The following is a 24,508-nucleotide window of genomic DNA, read 5'->3' as shown; positions in this document are numbered from 1 at the left end:
CCTGCTAACCAAGGATTTCTCTTCTCCCTGAAGGAACTGGAGTGGCTTGTTGCAGTCCCCAAGACAAGACCCAATGTGCTGAATCTCAGCTTTCTGAAATGAGGTCAGAAATAGTTTTCTGCATAGTGGAATGAGCATTCAGAATAAAATACCAACCCAGATCAGTACTGAATCCTGAAGATAAGTTGTAATCTTAACTCGACATTCTTTTGTGTAGGTATTATAGTGAATGGCCAGATGTGAAGGTAACAAGTGAAAAATTTTCCTGTTCATGCAACAGTTCAATTTTCCTGAATCAGTCGTTCTGCACAGTAGGTATAAGGTGAAGAGATATAATGGAAGCAATAATGATGCTTTGCAGAGTGGAATACCTCCATTAGAGTAAAACTAGAGAGCTGGTGTCAGCACCTATCTGGCTGTCTTGCAGCTGAGCAAACCTTAGAAAATAGGGGTCTCAAGATTTTTTAACAGAAGCACTCACTGCTTTCCAAATAATGCACGTATAGGATTTGCAGTTCTTTGCATGTTCTGAAGTGAATACGATAAGCTTCTGGAGCAGCAGCTACGTCAATACTCAAAAGGCAAAATGCTTTCTTTGTAGTCACTATTTAGCATAATCAGGGAATGAGTACAAAGAAATACAAATGTATTTAGAAATACAGGATTAGCAGGAGCTTTCTGTCTCTTAATGAACAGTACCTTATTACCTCAGGTAATGCACCATGTAAACCTTCTCAAAAACACATCAACTTTATCTTAAAACTAATATGTGGAGTTTTTCCCCTAACTACTCTACTGAAAGACTGCATTGTACCTGCTTGTATTGATGGTTAGGAATATTATTATAGTATCTTCTAATTGCCAGCGTAAATATGTTCAAAAAAATATCCACACATATTTCTGACAACATTGTGCTTCCCGGGTGCGAGGTCTCTGGTTTATTTACAGTGAGCCAGTCTCTCTTTTTAGTTATCATTTTGCTGAACTGTGCGGCTGGAGATGGAGTTGCTAATAGTCATGAATATATGTTTCAGAAATAAAGTCAGTACTAAGAATAATTATTTTTCTACTTCTGCATTTTTCAAAATAAACTTCTCTGAAGAATTGCAACCATTTTTATTCACAAAAAACATGCACAGAGAAAAAAAAAACCTGTGGCAAAGGCTGGAGCTTCTTAGAATGTTTGTATAGTAAGTTGACAAGAGTATTAAAAAAGAGAATTAATCCAGAGATAAATAAGTACTTTTTTTTTCCAGTTTTCATTCATTCCAATTTTCTGTCTGCTCACCACTAAAAAATCCCCGAGATTGGAACATATCTATAAAACAAACAGGTTGTTTTCCATGCTGGAACTAAATCTCTAAAATATGTAAGCCTCAATCTTTTCCTACTGAAATGAATCTGAGACTGAATCTGAATGAATCTCCAGGGCAAAAAATCCTGCAAAATATATTCCAACAAACTTCAGCATCTCAGCTATAGAAAGGGAGATTAATACAGCAAACAAAGTAAGGGAAATGAGGAGAAATGAAATGTCTGTATTTACCAAGTGCTACACTTGAGCTTTATGACTCTTTGAGGAAAGAATTACAGTGGTTGCATCACAAAATATTTTGTTTATTCTTTTAGTTAAGGTAAGTCATAATTGGCTGAAGCTTTAAATTTAAAATAAAGTTATATGTAGTTTAGTCCTTCAAAAGACCTATACAAATTCTCCACTAATGCTAAACTGCCCATGGCACTAAACCATACCTGCCTTCCCATATTTAAATCAGAGACATTCTGAGCTTCAACGTCAGTGCGCTTTTTTTTTTTTGTGTGTGTGTGTGTGATTCACAATTCTTAACATTACAAGACAGTAAAATAAAGACAAGCCAATGACATAAGGCCAAATTCAGCTTCTGAGTGACAGGAATATTCAACATGTTATGCTATTAGGAACTTTCAGCCATTTGGAAGCAAAGCCAAATTTTCACTGTCCCAGACTCCCACAGTGATTGTGAATGATGAAATTTTCTCCTGTTTTTTCAATGGGTCTTTGCTGCACAGTTCTCAGATTCAAACCTTTTCTACCTCTGAATGTAATTGGGATTGGGCTATTGGATCATCTGAAGCCATGTGTCTCATGAGCTTCTTTATTGTAATCTGTTAATTTCTATCTTAACATTTTCATTCTCCATATCATTCTTGGAGTCTCTCTAAATACTCACCTAAATGGTGACTAGAGTGCATATTTGAATATCGCTACACTTGCCCGATAGAAACTGAAAGGGTTTCTTAGCTCATGTCACAGGAATTAACAGTCTTATATGTAGAAAGATTTTTTTTCTTCTTTCTATGAATGGTATTTATTTCCTTTACCTAATATTTTTTCCTGTGGTATTTTCAAAACAAACACACATATGCCCAGGAATACATATCAATTGTTCAAGAGTATTTTTGGTCAAATTTTCAGTGACTTAGTCTCAAGATGTGAGCTTCCAAGCTCATAACTGAAGATACCTCTTTTCAGAAAGGATCAGTTATTTCTGACCATTTTGGACAGTGGTTTCTTTTTTCTCTACCTACTTATTCCAGAATTGCAGACTAGATGAAAAATATGCCTTTTTTTTTTTTTTTTTAACCATGCATGTGTCACAGGTATGCACAATACATTCTGCAGCTCTCAAAAGCGTTCCTGTTTACAGTGAGGTATCATTTTTTTACAGGTTTTGTAAATGAAGAACTTTGCATATTTTACAGAATAGATTTTTGGCTCAGAGTCACATCAAATATGCTAATGCGTGAAAATAGCAAAAGACCCTTGCAAAACCTTTAAGGAAACAGATGCTGAAATTGAAAATGTGAAACAGTAGGTGTATAGTATTTGAGCTTTTACAGGAAAAATAACATAGCAAACACTATGTTCCTATACATGGATGGTTGTAAACAGTGCATCTTATAAAAGAATCTTAAATTGATTTCTTTAATATTTTTGTAATAAGTTCATTATTTTTACAGCTTAGCATGACCTGTGGTTTAAAAAGTTGTTGTAAGGGAAGATGATAAAATTTGGAATGGGACAAAGTCTCATTGCGAGTAAGCAACTTTGTATAGAGCTGTAAAATCCTGTGGTTTGTTTAACAATGGCTCTAGCAGGTGGCATATGGCTAATACAGAGTCTGTCACTATCTCCAGGGTGCCAGACATTCCTCAAATTTTCTGTGAGAGGAATTTTGTGGTAGATTTGGATTGTAAAGGCACGTGAGCATCTGCTGCCTGCTCAGTCTCATTATCATCAACAGAGTTAACTCCTACATCTCTCAGCCTAGCAGCCAGAGCCAGGAACTCAATTTTGCTTTCACTGTGAGAAGGGAATTTGACAATCTTGAAAAAATGCTCCATTGGAATACAAAGAAAAATTTTTTGTAAAGTAAATGAAACTTCTTGAAGGTATGTTAGAAATGATAAAACCAAATAATTTAATATGATTTCCTGAGAAATATTATTACTATTTTTAAGTTGAATTCTTAAGTTGGGATTAAAAAATTTGCATTGTCTTTTCTTTCCCATTGTTTAAAAGAAAACTGAGACCTGAAACAAAACATTTAATCCAAATTTATCTGGAGTTGGGAACATCTAAAATATATACCTGTTACGTTGAGTTTTATATTACTATCAGTCACCATAGTATTTAAATGACTTTCAAGTAAAATGAAGTACAATAAAGTCCATAATGAGCTCTAAGGGGTCTGGAAGTTTCTCTGTTCTCTACTTAGACAGCTCTTTTGATTTTATAGACAGATATTCCTTTTTTTTTTCTGTTGCTATTAAAAATCACTGGCAGCTTTAAGACAGAAACATGAAAGGCATTGAAGAAATTAACTTAAAGGAAGCATTAGTGTCCACTTAGCTGTGTGTACTATAACTGCTTTTCTTGGGGACTATTTAACCTCGGTATCTCCCCATAAATACACACTCATCTTTTACCACTGGTGAATTAGAACAAAGAACAGTTTCCTAATGATGAGCCATGGCTATTGAGAGCTACTGATAAGATGCTTGGTGAAAATTGTGGAAAAAAATCAGGTGAAATTTTGCAGTAAACTTCTGGTTATAACCTTAGACTCTCAAAGCAGAAACTGTGTGGAATGTGATGCTTTAGGTCTACAAGCATTCCATCTTTCACTACTTAAGGTCCCCAAGCACTGAAGCATTTTGAAATGTGGAGCACTGGTAGACAAATGCATGACGTCTTTGGCCAGCCCTTGACTCTGATGCCTGCAAGATACCAGGCGTGACTCCTGAAAGATAATCTTCCTACCCTTTGTTATCTCTTCTATAATTCCTCTATGTACAGCATAAAATTCAGGCCAGATTCACAACTTGAAAGAAGTCTTCAACATGTGTCCCCAAAATACACTTGCTTAAAGAGCAAAGACCCTGGAAATGTTCTGTCTAAATAGCTTTTTGAACAAAATTCAAAGCTTGGTGTAATGGCAATGTTTTTCTTAACATGTTAGTATCCCACTTTAATTTTAATGTACAGGAATTGTTCAGCTCTCATGTTGCTCTACTGCTGCAGGATGAGGCCACTAAAAATCGCTGACACTGGCATGAAGAATTTAAAATGGGGACAGCAAATTGTGAATGCTGTGTTTTTGGGATCCCCCTGTGCATTCTCAAACACATAACAGAGCTAATAAAACTTGTTAGCACAACAGAAATGGCATCTACCCATGCCTCCATGCGTGCATGCAGCTACTGAAATTGGCATTTATGAAGTTTTTACTAAAATTATGGCTATAATTGGTGCATAGATAATGATGGCAGGTCAGCAGCCATTAGCAGTAAGGGTACCTCCGTGAGGTACATACTTGTCCAGGCGCCATGAGGGCCAACAGAGTCCTGCAGTACTAGGGGCAGCGGCCAGGGCTACGTAGCTCGCCACAGGGCAGGACCATGGGGCCGGGCAGCCCACCTGCGCACCCACCCCATGGCTGAGGGCCTGGGACCAGGCTCTGGCCCCAGCCCAGAGGCGAGGGCCATTGCTGGGGCTGCAGCACACCCAAAAGCAACCCTGTGGCCTGGCAGTGCCCCCAGACTGCAGCCTCATCGCTGTGACAGGCATGGTCAGCCCAGGGGTAGTGGCAGGATGGGGCCACTGGTGACTGCATGGGCTTTGGGTCAGCCCCACCAACACATGATGGCTAAAATTTTGAAATGATGCTTGAGAGGCCATGTTTAACTGCAGGCTACTTCAACAAACACTATCTCCAGTGATATAAAAAATAACATGACATACTTTAAGATGTCTAATACTGAGAAAAAAGAAAACAAACAAACAAACAAAAAAACCACAAACCCACACAAAAAACAGGGAGGAGAAAGGAAATAGCCACTTGGAGAAAGCTGTTTTTTCACTGTAGTAGCTTCTGTTTTGGAGGGTTATGAAAAGCAATCCCTCTAGATTAGGCACCAAGCCCAGATGTTGTTATCCATAGGATACTGTAGGTGAAGCAGTGTTATGGGCTGGAAAGTGCCATCTCCAGGGCAGCTGCAAGTGTTGGCATATGAGCAGGAAAGATGTTGCTAATTTTGAAATAGCTGGAGGGGCAGAGAAATCTCTCTTTAGGAACAAGTAATCCACTGTTTATTTGCTTTTATGACAGATCAAACTGGTGCTAGTGCCCTGCCTATAGGAGGAAAAACATGACTTTCCTCCAAAAACATTTATGGAGGAAAAGCTTTCACAGAGAAAGAAGCTTTGTTTGTTTGCTTGTTTTACAGAGGAAAAAAAAAAAAAAAGCTTTAATACACAGTTCCCTTTGCTGGTTTTGACCTGTCACAAGGAACAAGCCAGATGCATCAATATAGTGGGTTTTCATATTTTTCTTTGTCACAAAATGTTGATAGTGACAGCTATTAAAAGACTTTAAAAAGGAATGCATACATACTTAAAATGTGTAAATGCTTTCAAGTATCATATGTGCCAAGCATTAGTCTCAGATGTCACATTACAAACCTAATGACTAACAGCAGCACTTTTAATGAGCCTTTTGAGGGAGGAGAAGTTGAAGGAGAGTAACCTGAACAGTAGGCAGGCCAGAAGCAGAAGTTATAACATGCACTTGATTGTGCCTCTCCTTCCATGGGCATTTTGGAACATCTGAAAAGAGTTGCCTGGGGAAAAGGATGGCAGTTTACTCTTACTGGCCCTTAGCAGGAATCACTGGCTGCTGTTTATGGAGTCCCAACATAGACAAGCATAACAACTCAAAAATTTGTAGGAAAATAATTGCAATATTAATTCTGAAGTATAAAAGTTGTCAAAGGACTTGTCACTGGTCTTACAAGAGACGTAGCTGATATAGAGTCAAAACCCTGAGAATCTTTTGTTCAGCTTGGTGGCCAGAGGCAGACACCTTATCTCCCTGATTTTTTTAACTGGGAGAAACACAAGAAACACAGTGGCTGCATGTGGAGTACAACCTTATCTTCAGGTTTGGATTAACTAGACATACATTTAGGCACACAATTCTGAGCATGTAAACATCTGATCAAAACTCTCCTGAAGCATCCTATCTTTTTACTCCTACAATACATGTGAATCATGCTTCTCTATTCTGTTTACAGTTTATGAACAAAATGAGAGAGCCTAAGACAAAAAAATAAATAAATGAAATGGACCATCTATAAATTAAAGGAATACTTATACTTAAAGGAACACAATACTTATATTAATAACTAAAGGTTCAGTCATGTGGAACACTCCAGTTACTGGGGTCTTTTCTTCATTAGCATGTACAGTGTTGTAAAACTCATGCAGAATAAAGTACATTGTTTCCCACTGATATTTAAGACTGTTTTTATTCAATTCAGGAAATAAGTCAGAGGACCACTGGAGCTTTCAACCATTTGCCCTAGGACAAAACACATTCTTCACTTCATGAAGTAAATCTGAACATCCAGCCTCGACTTGTAAGTTTTCCTAAAATCATGGATCCTGAGGCCCTGGATTTCCTGATGTTCTTACTCTGAGGGGCTGCTCTGTAAATCATGGAGTAAGAGAAAACTACATTGAAAGAGTTTTCTTTAAAAACACAAAAAAAAATAAAAAAATCAGAGAGCATTAGGCAAGCAGCCTAAAGAGACAGTCAGGCGTTAAGCCAGAAACCTCTTTATTCACAAGCACATTGTAATGTAACCCTGCCTAGCTTTTGCCATTACTTCAATGGTGTCACTGTCATAAAAACAGCCAATTTTGATGGCTGAACAAAGTTCTAACAGTTTTTTTCCTAAATGTCTCTCAAAGTGTTTCATACCAGAGGGTGATTCTTCTAACATTGGTTAAGATATATAGTTCTTTGTTTTATGTATTTTTTCAATAATCTCTGTGTGGAAGGCAAAGAGTGTGCTGTTAATCACATGTGTGACAGTTTTATATCTTTAACATCTCGTGTTAGAAATGAGAAAATGTTAGACAAGGGAATAAATCCCAGGATAGGTGTTCTGTACGCTTGTCTTACCTTCCTGCTCTACTTCTACATTTGGTGTCAACGTAGTAACATAGTATGTGGTATACAGTATATGCATATGTACAGTGTACAGTTCATTGCAGGTGTAGAAATCAATTATTCCTATTTCCCATGCTTAATACTATTGATTAAAAAAACATCTTGCAAAATGTATCACAAAAAATGTCTCTATAGATGCCCGTTTTTGTTGGCTTTTGAAAGTCACTTACACTGTGCTATTAAGACCAAATTTCAGAACTGGTTTTGTGCTATCTGTTCTTGCAATGGAATAACAAAAAGGACACACTAGCTAAGGTTCTCTTGATTCATGACGTAGCATTTGCAAGAATTAGCCCTTGGGGAGCTGTCCTCTCCTATAGCACATACGTTTGTCTGCATTATAGGTCTGAATCACAGTGTATCCCAAACACATTCCCAATGCACAGAAGAAAACAACCTTCCAAGGATGCCATCTTATACTCCATTCTGGCATTTAAGTTTCTTCCTACCCATACACCATACTTCACAATCTGCTGGTGCCTCAATGATGTGTCTTGTCTAAAACTAAAGGCATCTTAAGTCACCATTTGCAGTTTAGGACACCTTCAAATATGGGAAGACTCTATCAAATATGCACATATGTAACCATATATTGCAAGTACTGAATCCATTATAAAACACTCAAATAACACATTGTTTAATTGTCTTCCCGAAACATGTATGATACCATCTTTTTCGAGCCAAAATCTTCCTTGGTTTCAAAATTAGCTATGCTGCTGAGGGTAAAGCATCTTCTGTAATTTGCCAACTGTATTTAAACCAGTCATATACTGCATAAAAAAAGATATGTTCCAAATTTTATGTAGCTGCGTTTGACTCTTCTGTCATTTCTACACTTCCTTTCCTACATTGCACAATTACCACGGCAATTATTTGATTTCACTTTTTTCTTCACCCACCCCCGCCCCAAGCTCATAAATCCTCTATTATTCTAATTTCATACTCCACTTCTAACAAAAATATTTCCCAAAATATGAGACTGTCTGCTTACACTCTGCTGACGTTTTTAGCAATTTGAGCAACCAACCTACTCATACTCACAAAATACAAAGATATTCTGCTTGTGCTAGAATACACAAGCAGCTTGTTTATGACTTCCTTTTCAGCCACTAGCAGCTGTGCATAAATATCTTGCTTATGAAAATGATCCTAATGTCATCCTGGGATTAAAAACATGCAGAGTGTCCTGCATCAAGTTTCAGCATTATAAATGAACCTAGTTTGACAATTAGACCTAATAACAATTCTGCAAATGTGTTGTAAGTGGAAGTAAAGGGTCTTGCCTCAAGATTCTGGAACTTCTCTGTTCCAGGAAAGTAGAGGAAGAGAGAACAAAAGTCTCACACTTTAGACACACATTTAGTTGAAATTAATTTACTGGACCATGTACAAATGGTTAAAGCTATTGTTGAACTGAGCAAACTGTGGACTGAGCTTCCCATCACTTTCAGCCAGCCAGCCACTTTTGGTACACAGAAGCCACCGTTGGCATGTGTCTTTAACAGGGAGAAAAAACAAGGCAGTCATTCATATGCAGAGAGGTAGAGACAGGGGAATATGCCATGCTCACATCAGGGTGTGCGACTCAAAGATGTTGCGCTCAGGCAGGTTGGGTCTATAGTAGTGCTCATGCTGGGAGAGCAAAAAATATAAGGGATTTCTCTTGGAACAGGTTGGTAGGCAGTGGACTGAGGATTACTTTTGAAAGGAGCATGTAATACTTGTTTTCATGGCAAGACACTAAATGTGTTAATGAAAACTATTGCTGAGGGCTCTACAAAAGACGTAACAATATCAAGCAAAACTAGTTGCAGTCCTTGAAATTAAATATTTCTTGTCCTTAAGCAAGAGGGAACCCCACCAATTAAGGCTTGACCCCATATTGTCTTGCTACATCAGCAATTATGGCAATCATGAGAGCTGCTGGACTAAGCAGTCCAACAGTTGCTTTATCTGGAACAGCACAGCTTTTACAATGAAAGCTACAAATAAACCAGCACAGTCAAACTTTTTAGAGCCTGTCCTGAGCTGGTGACATAGATTGTTAGTATGCCACTTATTCTCTTGGACAGAAGTAAAGATGTCTCCTAAATAACTGGATCAGATTATGAAGTTGACACACATTAATCTTCCCTCTCAGCTTGGTCTCATATCACTCCCTGAAATTAGATAACAAAACTGAGATGTGGGATTATGACGGAAGCAGTTTTAAAGTTGCAGGCAACCACGGTGTAAAAGATTTCAGACTTTGTCAAACCCAAAGAGAAAGCCTGATCAAAAGCAGATACACTACAAAATCCTTGACTCTAGAAATACTCTGAGGCAGTGGCAATGTGCGTTCCTATGAGATATCTAAATTTTCAGCACAGTAAATTTTGTCACTTAAACAAGCTGTCATATAGGGTATAGTTTCATTCTAAATATCACCTCTTCTGTAATTTGAGGCATAAACATATTTTCATGTGACCATTAGGCAGTATAAAATATTGGGTAAAAGGGTAAGCCAAAAGCAAAGTTAATTTGTACCTTCAGGTGCAAGAAATACTGGAGTTATCTCAGTCTCACACATGGGCTTGAGGGCGATTCCTCTTGAAAAATCTGTATTATTTTGTATGTTTTTATCTCATGGTCATAGCCAAAATATTTTTAATGTGCGTAACATTTTGTTTTGAAACTAGAGTGGCAGCCTGCACCTTCCTATATGTTTCTCTCCTTATTTATGTAAAATGCCAAAAAGGAAGAATATTCTGTATGTAAACACTGAAGTCCCACATTAGCTGCTTCATATGCAAGAGATTGTATACTTCTGGTGTGGGATATAGTAACAAAAATAGTCATAGAAACTATATGTCGATTATCAAGATAATCTTGTTTATACAGTAATCATTGTTCATCCTCCTAACATAATGCATGAACATAATTTTTCCTTGAACAAAAGCAAAACCTGGACATTTCCTGCAATTTAAAATATGCCTTATTATTACCACTATGCAGATGAATAGATACAAAGAAATTTACCCTCCTGAAATGTTGAAAAGTAAGAATATTTCCCTTAAGAATTTAACTAGCCAAAACCTTTTTGGTTTCCTTCTTAAGTGATTTTTTTAAATGAAATTTTGATTTGGCCCCTTTTTTTTTTTTTTTTGACATCTTGATAGGCTTTTTGGGCAATATAAATAATTGCATTATTTATGCAATTTTACTTATTTAAGGTCTTCCCTTTTTTATGTTTTGATGCAACTTCCCCAGAAGTTTGCCTTGTATAATCTTGCTTACCAATTGCATCATCGAAATTTCTAGTTTTCAAAGCTTCATAAGTTTACTGAAAATAATATGTAGGTCATAGTAAAAACTCAGCGAACACAGAATTATCCGAGAAGTCTGCAAGTGTTAACCAGAAGTGAAAGGCAAAAAAAAACATTCAAACCGTTTTCAAAAAAATGTGTACATAAAGTATTCACAGCTGTATAGTAAAGACAAACAACGTACTTACAGATTACTACTAAAAGCGACTGTAATGTCTCTTTTGTAGTCTCAATACATTCCTTCCCTTTCTCTCTTTTTTGATATTGGAAAGATTTATAGTTACTTCTCTGTTCAGGCAGTAGGTAGAAAGAGTTCTTATAACTCTGTGTTCATCACTAAACACCATGTTTACTATTTCAATCCATTGCTGCTGAAGTCTGAAGAAGTCCAGTGTCTTTTTATTTCCTGAAGAAAAATAACTTTCATTATTTCAGGAAGAACACCCATACCACGTGCAATGTTTAGAATAATTAAATTTCACTCTGACTTTTCCATGCTAGCTTGAAAGTTTGATTAGGTCACATTGTCTAGCTGGTTGATTAATGTCTGGATAGTGTTATGAATTAACAGGACTCTGTTTTGGAGCAGACAAATGTCTGCATGGTATCTTAAATGGCAGCGCAGGGATAACTAGCGGCAGAACTGCTAGCTGCGCGGTGACTTCATGGAGCACCATAAGCCAAAAGGCCTCATTTACCTTTTTATTTACCAAAAGGCGTTATTTACCTTTTACCAGAAAAGGCTTTTCTGCCTTTTCTACCATAATGAGACTACTTGTCTACTTTTCCCTACTTACCAACGCCATACAGACAGCTCAGGGCCCTGCGGGCACCAACAGGCCGTAGGGGTGCCATGCCCAGCCTCACCAGGCCTCACCCCTGCTTCCACTGGCCTGGCCCACCCCCTCACAGTGCCGGGGGCCTCCATGGACCCCATTACCAGCCCCCGTCTCTGCCGCTGTGTGTGGAAGCCATGGGACAGCAGGTGAGGGCAGGGGCTGGGCTGGGGTCAGCCTCGTCTCCCGGCTCATTCCCCCTCACGGAGCAGCCCTGCGGTCCCAACGGGCAGAGTGGAGTAAAATGCTATTTTGTCCTGTATCTTTGCAAATTGTACCAATTTTGCAGCAGAAAAGAGAACATGCTTTAAAATTAAGAAGAAAGAGTGAACAAAGGAGGACCGGGAAAACTGAGGGCATTAATTTTCTTCATTTGCTATCCGTTAGCTAGCAGTCCCTTGCCCATCACAGTTCCCCCAAACCCTACAAATGGCGGTAAGAGGCGGGTGCGTTGCTTACAGTTGCTGTGGAGAAGGAGACACAGTCCTTTGAAACTCTGAGGAAAGGACACTTTCGAGCCTGAGAGTACACGGCCCTTTGCTTTACGCTCTAAAAAGTAGTTTTCACATTTTTCCAATAAGCAGCACGATGGTGGCACTGCCAATAAAGTCACACAGGCAATTACTCCCACTTAATAGTACAATCCCCTATGGAAGAGTAGAGTCAGTCCCATGGGTTATTGTGGTCTTTATTTCATAAGCAAACCTGCACTGCCATGAACGTCCTCCTGGGAAACGTCTATTTCAAACTGGTATTTTCTAGCAGAAAAAATGAGGCTGTTCTGATAACAATCTTACAGCACTGCTGTCAAAAGACAAACAGCAACATTAAAATCTTGTGGGCAAGAGTTATTTAATTAATGCTCTTGTGCCCTTTAGCAACCAGCATCTGAATAAAGGGCATAGGGAAAGAATTAAGATCTGAGAAGTCAGGACAGACTTCTGGAATTAAAAAAAAAAAAAAAGAAAAAGAAAAAAAGAAAAAGGCGACCTACTGTTACTTTCTGGTGAAGCTCTTCTTAAGCAATAGGTTAGTCTAGGATATAGTATGATATACTATGGTACCAGGTTGTATGCGCTGAGAATAGAGTTACTTGATTATACTAGTTGAATCCAGATGCTGACTTTTTTTTTTCCTCTCTCCTTTTGAGGAAAAAAAATGCTATTAATGTTTCTATCACATTCTTCATCTCATGCATAAGTGACAAAGTGTCATATTTCCACAGGTTTTTTCATAAGGAAAAGTGACCATGTATGCAAACAATAGATACTGTAAAAGGTAACATGCTCTTTCCAGTCTTATTACAGTGCTATATAGATGCCCTTATTCAAGGTAGATAACAATGGTGGTATCTTTGGTCCCATTATACACTAAAAGTGGTTATCTTGTAGTAACTGAATATGTTGTTGTTTTTTTTAGAAACTGTCCCAGGCAGGAATATAAATGCCATTGATATTTTAGTTCTGAATCTGAGCAGGATTTTATAAAGGGCTTGCAAACTGATTCAAGATTTTAGATCCTGAACCTACTGATGTCTGTAATAAAGTAACCTAGTTCTTAGTATGTCATAAGAAAAACTTCTCTTCTTGGGTGGCATAAAAAGATAAGGTTATTTAAAGTGAATACAAGCTTTCTGATTAGAATAAAACTGGTTTAAAATTTACTCTATCATTTCTGTAACTAGAAACTTTCTGCACAAATGAGTGGCAATGCAGGCATACATTCTTGATGTACTCAGATGAGAATGTCTCTTATTTCAGAACAAAAAAGTGCTCACATGATATTTACAGAAAAAGGAGCTACAAGAAAAGGTAATGTTTCTATAGCAACAAAACTTTCTCGTTTCCTGTTCCTATTCACACTAATTGTTTTTCTCTGAGCCAGTTCTGGCATTTTTGCAACCAAAAAAAAAAGACAACAAAAATTACCTCCTGCATTTGTGCAGTTAACTGTTCAAATGTGCCTATCAGGCTGGAACTCACTTCAAAGGCATGAATTAACAATCACAGAATACCTGTCAGGGCAGAAATGGTGTCATAACAATTTTGCATTTTTACCACAATGTTTGTATTGCTGGAAAACTGAATATAGATTAAATTCAAATCCATATGCAGAAAAAAAGTCCTGTGGAAAATATACTTTGCAGTCAGAAGTATTAGAAAAAAGGAAAAAGTCATTTTTATACTTAAAAATCACCTTCTCCTTATTCATATAGCTAATAACCTTTCAGATCTGATTCATTTTGGATTTCTATTCATTAAGTTTCCTCTTTTCTGACTTAGATAAAAATCTGCTTATGCCTATTCAAAATGAATGGATGTTATATTCTAGCTTGTTCCTGGGAAGTACTCCTTCTAAATATCCACACAGCTTTCCCTTTTATATTACTTCATGTTTTTCTATGGTATAATGTCTACAATAAATAAGTAAAGTTTCTACAGTACATGGTATAGAAGTCTTCACTGGTGCCTGATCTTTTTGCAAGATGAATAGCAATTTATTTTTATAGCCTATTACTTAGTAACATACATTTTGTGATACCAGTGCAAAGCTACCCAGCTGTCAGCATCAGTTCTGGCAGTATGATGAAGGCTATAATTGAAGAACACTTAAAATAGTGTTAAGAGTTACAAGGGAAATCCACAAGGAAGAACTGATTCAGGTTTTTATGCCTAGCATTAAAGGAAGGAAATTAGTTTGTTTTTTTGATTTGGGTTGTTTTCTTTTTTAAATAAATCACTGGGAAAACCAATCTGAAAAGTGTGATTTGTTGTCCAAGTCTGATAAATTTCTTTTATCAGGGTTATTTGAAACTAGCTCAAACATCAAGCATAACCTTCCTACTTAATTATCTTAAATAATGCTGAAATAGCTAACATTCACATACTGTAGCAGAGTGAAAATGGGGAGATGATTGAAGTTCAGCTCATGCTCCTTGAACTACTTGGCCCCAAACTGGAATTTACATTTATGCAGCAGGAAACATGTATCAACAATAAAAAGTCTGTAGTAACAGAGAATGAGATTACCCATATTATTCTTCTCTGTATGGAAGTATTTTACTAATAGGCAAATGGTGTATTTGTTTCTGTGCCTAAAAAAAAAATAAATGGCTTTTCCTTAGGAAAAGGGGAATTTCCAAGACTCAGATTAAGAGCCATTGCAGCACTGATAAGAGATATATGAAGAGCTCTGGAAATGATGCCAAAGCTGTTTAGGTGCCTCAAGACGCAGCCAAGTCCCCAAATGCGAACAGATTTATGAAGTATCTCTATTAATCTTAAAAATCGTTGCTTCTTTTAGAGACTTACAGCATGTTAAATTGTGTGAAATGTCAATAGGATCTGGTGCAGGCCTGTGTGCCTCTTCTTTGCCTATATCTTTCCAAATACATGTAATCAGCAAAACCTTGTCTGCATGTTATGCATACATTGCATATTTTAGAAACTCCTGCATCTAAAACATTGAACAAAATTTAATAAGACAAGGCTTATCTTGAAACTGTTTTATATATCCCCTGAAGTAATTTTGCCGTAAATTTTGCCATATTATATCTCCTAACATAAAAGGACAAACGTTTTATTGGTAAATGTATCACTTACAAAGTAATTTCCCTCTTCTTCCTTATTCCTTCCCTCCCCCATTTCAAACCATTCATAAGCAAACTCTTTTAGTTCAAAGATGAATTAATCTAAAATGTTACAATTCTTCAAAAATAAAATGGCTTAAAATGAAGAATAAGTAAAGTCGGGGGACTAGACACAGCTTCTATCATAATGAGCTCGGTATTATATTCTTAGGGTTTTTTAGGGATGGAATAGTAGACCTATTTTCAAGTTCGAGAAACAGTCTTTCCAGTGAATATATATAATTTGAGGGGACAGAGTTGCTCTGCAAAGCAAAATTACTTCTAAAGATTCTCCTACCACCTGGAGAGCTAAGGAGATGAGTTTTCATGTCATTGTCCTCTTTATTTGGGCTTCCAGCAGTCATGCCTTTTCTGGGCTTCCACAGTCACTGGTGTATACTTTTTTTATAAGACATTGGCACTTACTAACTAGCACTTCAAGGAAAAAAAAATGAGTATGAATTAATTAACTAAGCACTACATAAGTTCTTGTCTGGGTGAAAGGAGAACTCACCTGTCACTTAGCTTAGATTGTCTTATTCACAGGCCAAAGTGTGGTTTAGTAAAGTATAAAGGTTCTATTACCAGGGATAAACACATTAAAACAAATATTTAGTAGCAAAAATATTTAATGTATTATTGAAATATACTTATCACAATCCATTATGTATATGTAACAAAGTTAGTGATTTTTGATAAATACTAACATGGGAAGTAGTTTCATAAATGAATCTTCAGGTACCTCAATCTTATTCTTAAGACTGCATACAGGAAAGGATACAGAACACCTCTCATCTGTTCCAACATTTTCAGTCCAATCTAATTTAAATAGTGTTCATTTTTGCCAAATTTTCTACAAAGGAACCATTTTACTAAGTGAATGTGTATGGAGGTGACGGTAGGGGAATACGAATAAGCATCTTGCCCCCAGATGCTAAGCGAAGACAGAAGCATGTAGCTCGATCTATTTTCTGAGCATATCCTAGAAGCTTGCAGGAGGTAGGTTTGACCTTAACACCCTTTAAACCACGCACGCTGCTATACAAACAGTTCTGTAACGAAAGAGGACCTCGTATTATGGAGAAAGAAGTGTACTTTCTTCAGGTTATATCATCAGCTGTAGAACTTCTGTGTGAATGCCATTCAGGTCTAGCAATTTGTAACTAATCATTTATCAGTTTCTCCTGTTTCTGCTGATACTGCTGAGAAATAATGATTCTGAATTTTTTTTGAGACAGATGCCATATCCAGATGACTGTTTAATAACCCTTGATTAGCATGTTTTCCCATGAATTTTGACTAGGCACTGTTTGAATCCATTTATATTTTTGGTGACCGCAGTGTTCTTTGCCAATGACAACTTAATTACCTCCCTTTTGTTTGTATAGAATGTCTCCCCAGTAATTCACTTGCTGCGTCCCCCTGGACAGTCTGCATGACACCTGCAAAAATTAACTGCTTTAGCTGATCCTTTAATTTTCTATTCATAAATACCCTTATTAGCTTCCATTTTTACTTGGAATCATTATTAGGTGGACTTTTTTGCTTCTACAAAAGTGTTGTATTTAAATACTTTACAACCATGCTTAGAGTGGCTTTTCATTAGTATATCTTCATCCAGGGCTTAAATGAGAAATGCTTTCCCGTTTTTTAATTCTCTCATTAGTTGCTTATAACATACAAGTTTATGATGCGTAAAAGTGTTCGCCTATGCGTTATATTCTTTCCTAACACTGTCCTAGTCTACTTATACTTAGCTGAAGTTACCTTTTTTATGGTAATAATATAGCAGCATTTTTGTCTGATTTTTCCATAGTTTTCAGGACCTCTTACAAAATTAGTTAGAAAACCCCAGTGCTATTCCCCACTCTCCCATGGCATGACATTCCAATCCGAATTGATTTCGTAGTACTTTAATGGTATAGTAAATATAGTCCTCTGGTTTGGGGTTTGCTTTTTTTTTCAGTTTGGTTTTGTTTGGTGGTTTGGGGGTGTGTGGGTGTGTGTGTGTGTGTGTGTGTTTGTTTTTAAAGATATAATACAATTCTTCTTCCAAAGTGATCTATGCTGTAATTTTTCATACCTGGTGACTAGAATCTTGTTGATTTTCTTCCACCAACCTCCTTGGATGTATCAATATTTGCATTTAGAAAAAGTGCTTCCATTTGTGCACCTTGCTTTCTACATCTGCCTCTTAAATACAAGATTACATGAGTATATTTGGTCTTTTCTCATTATGTATTTTTTAGCCCTCTTTAGTAAGTTTTTTAGACCTTGAAGTGTTTGGGTTATCATTTTACTAAGACTGGGAAGAGTGGGTATGCATTATACAATTTATAACCAATTTCAGAATAAAATAGTTAATTTTATACAAGTAGAAAGTGAGTCCAGAAAAGCTCAATACTTCTCTTAGAAGGTACTAATAGATGCTAACATCAGTCTTCAATTTCAATTACTCATTCTCTGTTGAATCTCTGTATCACTAGGGAAAACCTACTGGAAACTTTCTCTACAGAGAACTCTGAATACATGGGAGTGAGTAGTCCAGAACAGACAGTACTTTAGCAAATGCTGAACGGTTCATTAGTTTGTATCCTAGTTTGTTTATTGTTTCAGACTGAAGTTAGCTTGTGCCTTGTCAGATTAGTCTATATTTGTGTTAGTTGCCCACACCTTACCACACAGAAAGTATAAAAACTATGTTACTGAACTACCACCATAGGTTTTAAGTCTAAAAACATTCATCTTCATTGTGTTCTTAAAAGTCTGATTTTGTGTCTGCCTCATTTCTCAGTGCCTTCAGTACTATTTAATTTCTGTTAATGTTTACTCTGTATGCAGCTAGCTCATAGACATATCCTGTAGGATCTTTAAACTTAGCTTTTGTCAGCTACTATGGCTATGGGAACTTCATTACATTCCAGCTCCCATAAGTGCTAATTGCAATGAAAAGAACATTTTTTGCTAGATGGGGGAAGTTGCATTTGTGAATGGTAAGGTAAGCCAAATTACAAGTTGTCTAGGTCAATCAGAAAGGATTGTTCAGAACCAGAACTTCAGACACCTGGTGACAAAACTCAAAACTACACAGATAAGGAATTTTAGCTTTTGGATGGCGATTGGATGGCAGCTCAAAGAATCGAAGTTTGGGAGTGGGGCATACATACGAGAGACGCCTATGTCCTTAGGATGTCTTTGTATGTAAAAAGGTCAAACCACTGCCAGTCCATCCACCGGACAGGTAAGATCTATCCAGACTACAGAACGTTGAAGGTCTACCCTTCGACAAATAAGGTGTGATCTACACTGTAATTGCTGAAAGAGAGAAATAAATGGTAATTACTCAGATTCAGCTCAGCTCTTTTGGCTAGTAACTCTCCACCAGGAAGGATTTTCTGCACCTCAGCACACCTGCATTTTTCTGTACAAGATTGTGCCTCCATATGTTCAGTTACTCTTTTAGCATTCAGTTCATCACTGGATTAGTATTTTCCTGGGAGTTTCAAGTTCCCAGTTTACCACAAATCTCAATTCGATATCACTTAAGTTCCAGAGATAAAATTTGTAAAAGCTATGAGGGTATGGTCCACTATTGCTACAAAATCACTTCAGCTAAATATATTCATGTACTAATCTACGTGACTGACATACCAGAAGTGTCAATACACCTTAGCAAAAACTGCAGTAACAAAAGTTAAATGAAAATTCAATTCCAAATACCCTTCCTGGTTTTCTTTGTTTCTCAATATTATGTTAAATTCTCCAAAAAGATTTGGGTTTACATCTTATTAAAGAGATTACCAAGGGTCTCACCATTGAAATAGTTCATTAGCTCGCTTTGGAGCAATTTCTATGTAGTGCTGCTTTACATAAGTACCAATACTGGCTACTAGTATTTAGTGTTAATTGACCTGATTTGGGGAAACTCAACAACACTCAGATGATATTTTCTTGATAAAAGTTGGTGAAAAGATTAGAGATTGTGATGGAGGATAGAGAAATTTATTTCTCCACTATAAGAAGATTGAGTTTGTTTTGTGACTCAGAGTTAAACAAGCAGGCAGAGGAGGAGTAACTGCATGCCACCCTCTATAGGGTGAGGATGTGCTGTTCTTTAAGCCTACAGCGTTAGTGGTCAAAAGAAATAGGGTTGCTTCCATTTGTGCTGAATCAATGTTATATTTGTGTTATATTTGTGATATAACATCTGTCAATGAATCAAATCCAAAGAACACACTTAGAACAAAAAGACTATATAGGACTTGTCCTCAAAACATGAGGCCTGATACTTGCATTCAGTTGCCTATGCATTCTTTGAACAGGAATCGGAGCTTTCACTGTACAAACAGCAAGCATCAGTGGTGAAGGGTTGGGAAGGCAACACAAATATACAAATTTAAGAGATTAAGACTACTCCATTAGGACTGTAAAGAGACTGTCCTCCAAACACCTACTGTAGGTAATTATGTGGTATAACTACCCCTCAATTTAGTAAGTCTATGATGCATACTTCTCTTTGGCTAGCAATTTATCTGTTATTAGAAAATAATAACAAACAAGTTGCTACCCAGAAAACCCACGAAACCATAAAGGAAATACACTATCGGTCAGTAATATCCTCAGTGAAATAAGGTATCGATGAAACACTATCAAATCAGCTAGATAGCCAGCTGAATGAAACTACAAAAATTCATTATTAAGTGAATTGGACATTATTTGATCAGGCTTACTAGTGTCTGTGGTATTTCTAATGTACCAGTGACTTCCATATAGATAAGTTTATAAAGTTTGGAGCACAGCCAGATAGGTACACTCAATACCTAAGATCACATACCTCTGTACATTTTACTTATTAGCATTTAACTATTGTAGCACATAAACAGGTGTTTCCAATCAATTCTGCAAATAAGTTAATATATAACAAACTGAAGGAAATTGAAACATCTGGAATTGGAGACAAAGCATACACTTAGTAGTTTAATTTTTTCACTTTTGAATATTCTATTTTTACCTTGCATTTAATAAAGTTTTTAGTACTTTTATATTTAGCATATTTTTCAGTCTTCCAGTTCCTGAAGTGGAAGGCTTTAGTGATTTCAGGTATTTCTTTTTTCTTCCTTAGAATCTGAGTCTGGAGAAATTTCAAAATATCAGACTTCAAAAAAAATTGAAAACAATATTTCTCAGAGAAAGATCATTCTGCTTTTATGTTATTTCTAATCCTTAATGGATGTACCCATTTTCCTAAGAACAGTTTTCAACTAAGTATTTTTTTCTTTGCTTCAATTTTTGGCAGAGTCTTATGCCTTTTCCTGTGGGTTTAACACTTGCCCTGAAAACATACGTACATGTACATTTGACTTCACTGACTGCACACCTCATTTCAGTTTATTTACTTCTTTCTCCATCACATAATTAAGTTAATTTTGTGATTTTATTACATCAAATGCCACAGAGGTTGTCATTCCCCAAACAAAAATAGCAGACATGTTCTCAACACCCACCCTACTAACAAATTCAGTAATTCCCGTTAGTAAAGAGGTGTTAAAACACAATTTACAGCCTAATTTGTGCTGCATATCATTCTCCTTACTCTACAGCTATGGGGCCGATTCTAAACTCTTAAGCTTGACGTTGTCTCTTCCCAAGCAGTAGATGCCCTTCAGAAAAACCCTGTGCATGAGAGCGAGCGCTCCGAGGTCTGCCCAGGCAGGCAGCCAGCAGGTGTCTCCTGTACACCCACGCTGCGGCTGCATGGGCTCGGGCTGGACGCGCACATCTAACCGTCTCTGTATGCATTTCAGCGTGGGGAGGGGGGGAGAGCACAGGGACATCATGTGCTGCATCCCTGAAAGCCTAGAAATATCGGGTAATACAATGTAATTTAGTACAATTTAAACAAAGTTTCCCAGGGCCTTTCAAAATGCACCACGCCGGAGCAGAAAGTTTGGGGAAATAAGGTATTTTCCCAGTGTTATTCTTACCCTCCATAGAGCACATTCACAGATTTTTGTTGAGCATGTACTGCAATAGTTAGGCCCTAGAACAAGTAACAGCCAGCAAGGCCGAGATAGCCCCATCCTGTCTGTCACATCACTAATGACCAGTAGCTAGAACTAGATTGAGAAATACTTCAGAATATTTTCTGTTTAAAGTTTTCACATTCCCACAAATCTTAATTTTTGATTTAATAAATCTATTCTGTTGAACAGGTTTGACTGCAGCAATATCCATTAGAATGGCAAGCTAGCTACAGAAAACACTGTGGTTTTAATTAAAAGTAATTTATCATTAACAGCCTGAAGTTTTATCTTGTTTCCAAATTATTGTTAAAACATAAAACCCAACTCATTTGCAAATGTTATACAATAAAGAAAGTAAAGTTTCACTGGCTTTAAAGCCTTCATAGATCCACTTCTGATTGACATTTTCCCTATTACTGCCCTCAGAGTCCCGTCCCAAGTTTTGCGTAAGTATCAAACACGCCTGGATTTTTGAAAACCCAGGAGAGCAGAAGTTGAGTGTGCTTTCTGAGAGCCAAACAAAAAAGGAGAACTTGGCTGGCTGCAAAGGCCATGGGAAGAAGTGCCCCTCCAGAGAGTATTGCTAGTGAAAGGCTGAAAGGATAACAGCTACACACAGCCAGCAAGAACCGGAGGAAGCAAATAACTGTAGCAGTAGTGGAAACTGTAAGCTGAGAAAGGATGTGATTGGAGTGGGAGGAAATACAGGACAAAAATATGGGAAGGAAGTGCTGAAGAGTGAGGGGAGCTTTAAGAGCTCACAAGTGGGCTGGTGAGAAGGAAGTCTGAGATGGGAAAATTTGTGTGGGAAGGTACTGGAATGAGGATGAGAAAGAGGGCAGCTGGAAAGGAGGAGCTCCTTTCTGGGTATAACAGGGGACAGGTGGATAGGAAATGCCGGGGTGTTTAAGCCCTGAGCTAAAGGGAGAGGACTGGGATTTGGGACACAAACAGTACGAGACTCGGGGGTGGATTTGCAGCTTCACTACCTCAATATCTCCTTTTTTGTATTAGAATTTAAGTAATTATCTTAGCCTTATATAGAGCCTTTATATAAAGGGGTTCAGATTCTGCAATGCGATAGCTGGAGATAGATTCCTAAAGTCAAAACCCTGAGACATTGAACCTGTAGAACTTAATTTGAAATGTGGGTTATGATACACAGCCTCCGCTGTAAACCTCAGAGACACATTCACCAGCAGCGTGATCTTGCTATAACGGCTTATAAAAAACACAAGGCAGAAAGCATCCCATATAATTACTTAGTTTCAGATAATAATGGAGAATTCTCTCTTGGTATTTTGTGGTTTCTTTTAAAAGTGGAAAGAATGCATTCTAACCACACCCAGCAGAGCATCAGGGAGACAGCTAAAAGTGACAGTAAATATTGCAAGTTTGTTGAAGAGCACAGCTTCAGAAGCAGCAAAATCATTGTTAAATTCACATTGGAGAACTATATCAGTTAAAAATACGTGTACGCAAACCCAACAATATTTCTATTTTGACAACTATTTTTTTCTTTCAGAGTGGTCCTTTCAATTTTTAGTTGCACTATTTTTTTAAAAATATAACTTTTTCTGAAAGTTATTAAACACTTCAAGTTGAAGAAATCATTTCGAGTCAGAAAGCTTCCCTCCAACCTTCAAAAAGGCTTGAGATTTCTTTCATTTTGGCTACTGAACTAAAAATACCAGTATTTGCAAACATATAGACAGAACAGAGAGTGGGTAGCAAAAAGTCATATGCTTTAGGAAAAGTTTAATGCACCTCCTGTTACCCTCTACCACCCCTGCCCCCCAACCTTCTCAGTCCTTATAGCCACAAAAAAAAAAAAAAAACCACAAACCAAAATCCAAACTTTTACAAGTTCTGAAACGATTTAGGATCCTCATGACTACTCCAAATATGACTTGGATATTTGGTTGCAGAGATGACTACCTCTAATAAGTTACCGGGCAGGGCATGGCAGGAACAGGGCAGCTCTGCGTGGGGAAGGAGCCAGGAAAGATAACGTGCACCAGCAGAGCACAGCCCCAGCACAGCAAGGCATGGAGCGAGGTCCCTTCACGGGGTCCAGGCAGGAAGGAAAGAAAGGAGACGGAGCAGAGACAGGAAGGAAAGAAAGGAGATGGAGCAGAGACAAGCTGTATTGTCCGAGACACACGCAGGAGAGAAGCTACCTGCGGTACAGGTCCAGGGACCATCCAGGAGGCAGGGCTGTAGAGACCAACACTCCTACATCATAGGCTGAGCTTAAATGGGGCTCCTGCACCCATGGGCAGAGGAGGTGTGTGCAGGCATCCCAGGTGAGGCTGCTCAGGGCCAGTAAGTCCTATTAGCAGCCTCAGGGCTCTGACATTATTATGCAACAGATCAGTTGTGATTAATCGTATGCTTTTTTTCTAGCTCACAGCACGTGTAATATAATGTATGCTAACGTTAATAACAGTAAAAGAGGCTAATATTTCTTACTTAAAAATTGTGACATACTAAAAGTATGCATAAGTCACATGTCTAAAATCACATATAGTGATTTTTGATTTAACTGGATTTGAGACTGAACCCTCAGCTAGGCTATCAAGTGCAAGCTATTAAAAGGCATTGGTGTGCCATAAGAGCAAATGGATTCTTTGAAAATTCCGTAAGGGTATATTAGAGGAGTGCAATATATAGCCATTTTAAAAGCCAGTTTGGCTGCTATATGCACACGTAGGACTGGATTAGTAAAGCTTTGTTTAAATGTCTGCAAGTGAAGATATACCACAAAAAAAAAAAGAAAAATGCCTAAGCACCTCATATCCTTTAGGAGCTAGCTTTATAGATGGTTTTGAAACACTTACCCAGCAACCTCTCTGAATCTGTCAAGGGCTAAATATCATTAAAAATTGGCTATAAGAGCAAAAGTTACTTTTGAAAAATAGACTCATTTTCCTTAGACATTTACGTCCCTCTGTATCTTTGCTTAAATGCAGGATTTTCAAAGTATTGCCAATAAGCAAATATTTCACTATCCCAAACATCAAGAACCTTCCTGGAAACTTGTTGAAGAACCCTTGCAAAACCAGTGGTTTTTTTCTTTTACTTCACACTACTGCAGTTTTAAGTCTCAGATTAAACTCATAAACAATAATCATATATTACTTCTATATAGTTGTCAGTG

At 37.4% G+C, this 24,508-nt stretch overlaps 1 long non-coding RNA gene across 2 annotated transcripts in view; it reads right to left on the bottom strand.

The window, feature by feature from the left end:
- Window positions 1–9,516: 9,516 nt before the first annotated feature.
- LOC142409472 (uncharacterized) overlaps window positions 9,517–24,508 on the bottom strand; it is a 77,178-nt gene continuing 62,186 nt past the window's right edge. For both annotated transcript variants that reach the window (XR_012775650.1, XR_012775649.1), the window contains 2 exons: window positions 11,046–11,267; window positions 9,517–9,715 (listed from right to left, as the gene is read on the bottom strand). This is a non-coding gene — a long non-coding RNA (uncharacterized LOC142409472). The remainder of the gene's footprint in view (window positions 9,716–11,045; window positions 11,268–24,508) is intronic.

The sequence above is a fragment of the Mycteria americana genome, chromosome 4 (assembly GCF_035582795.1).
Source record: "Mycteria americana isolate JAX WOST 10 ecotype Jacksonville Zoo and Gardens chromosome 4, USCA_MyAme_1.0, whole genome shotgun sequence".
Classification (NCBI taxonomy): Eukaryota; Metazoa; Chordata; class Aves; order Ciconiiformes; family Ciconiidae; genus Mycteria; species Mycteria americana.
This window is presented reverse-complemented; position numbering and strand designations above follow the sequence as displayed.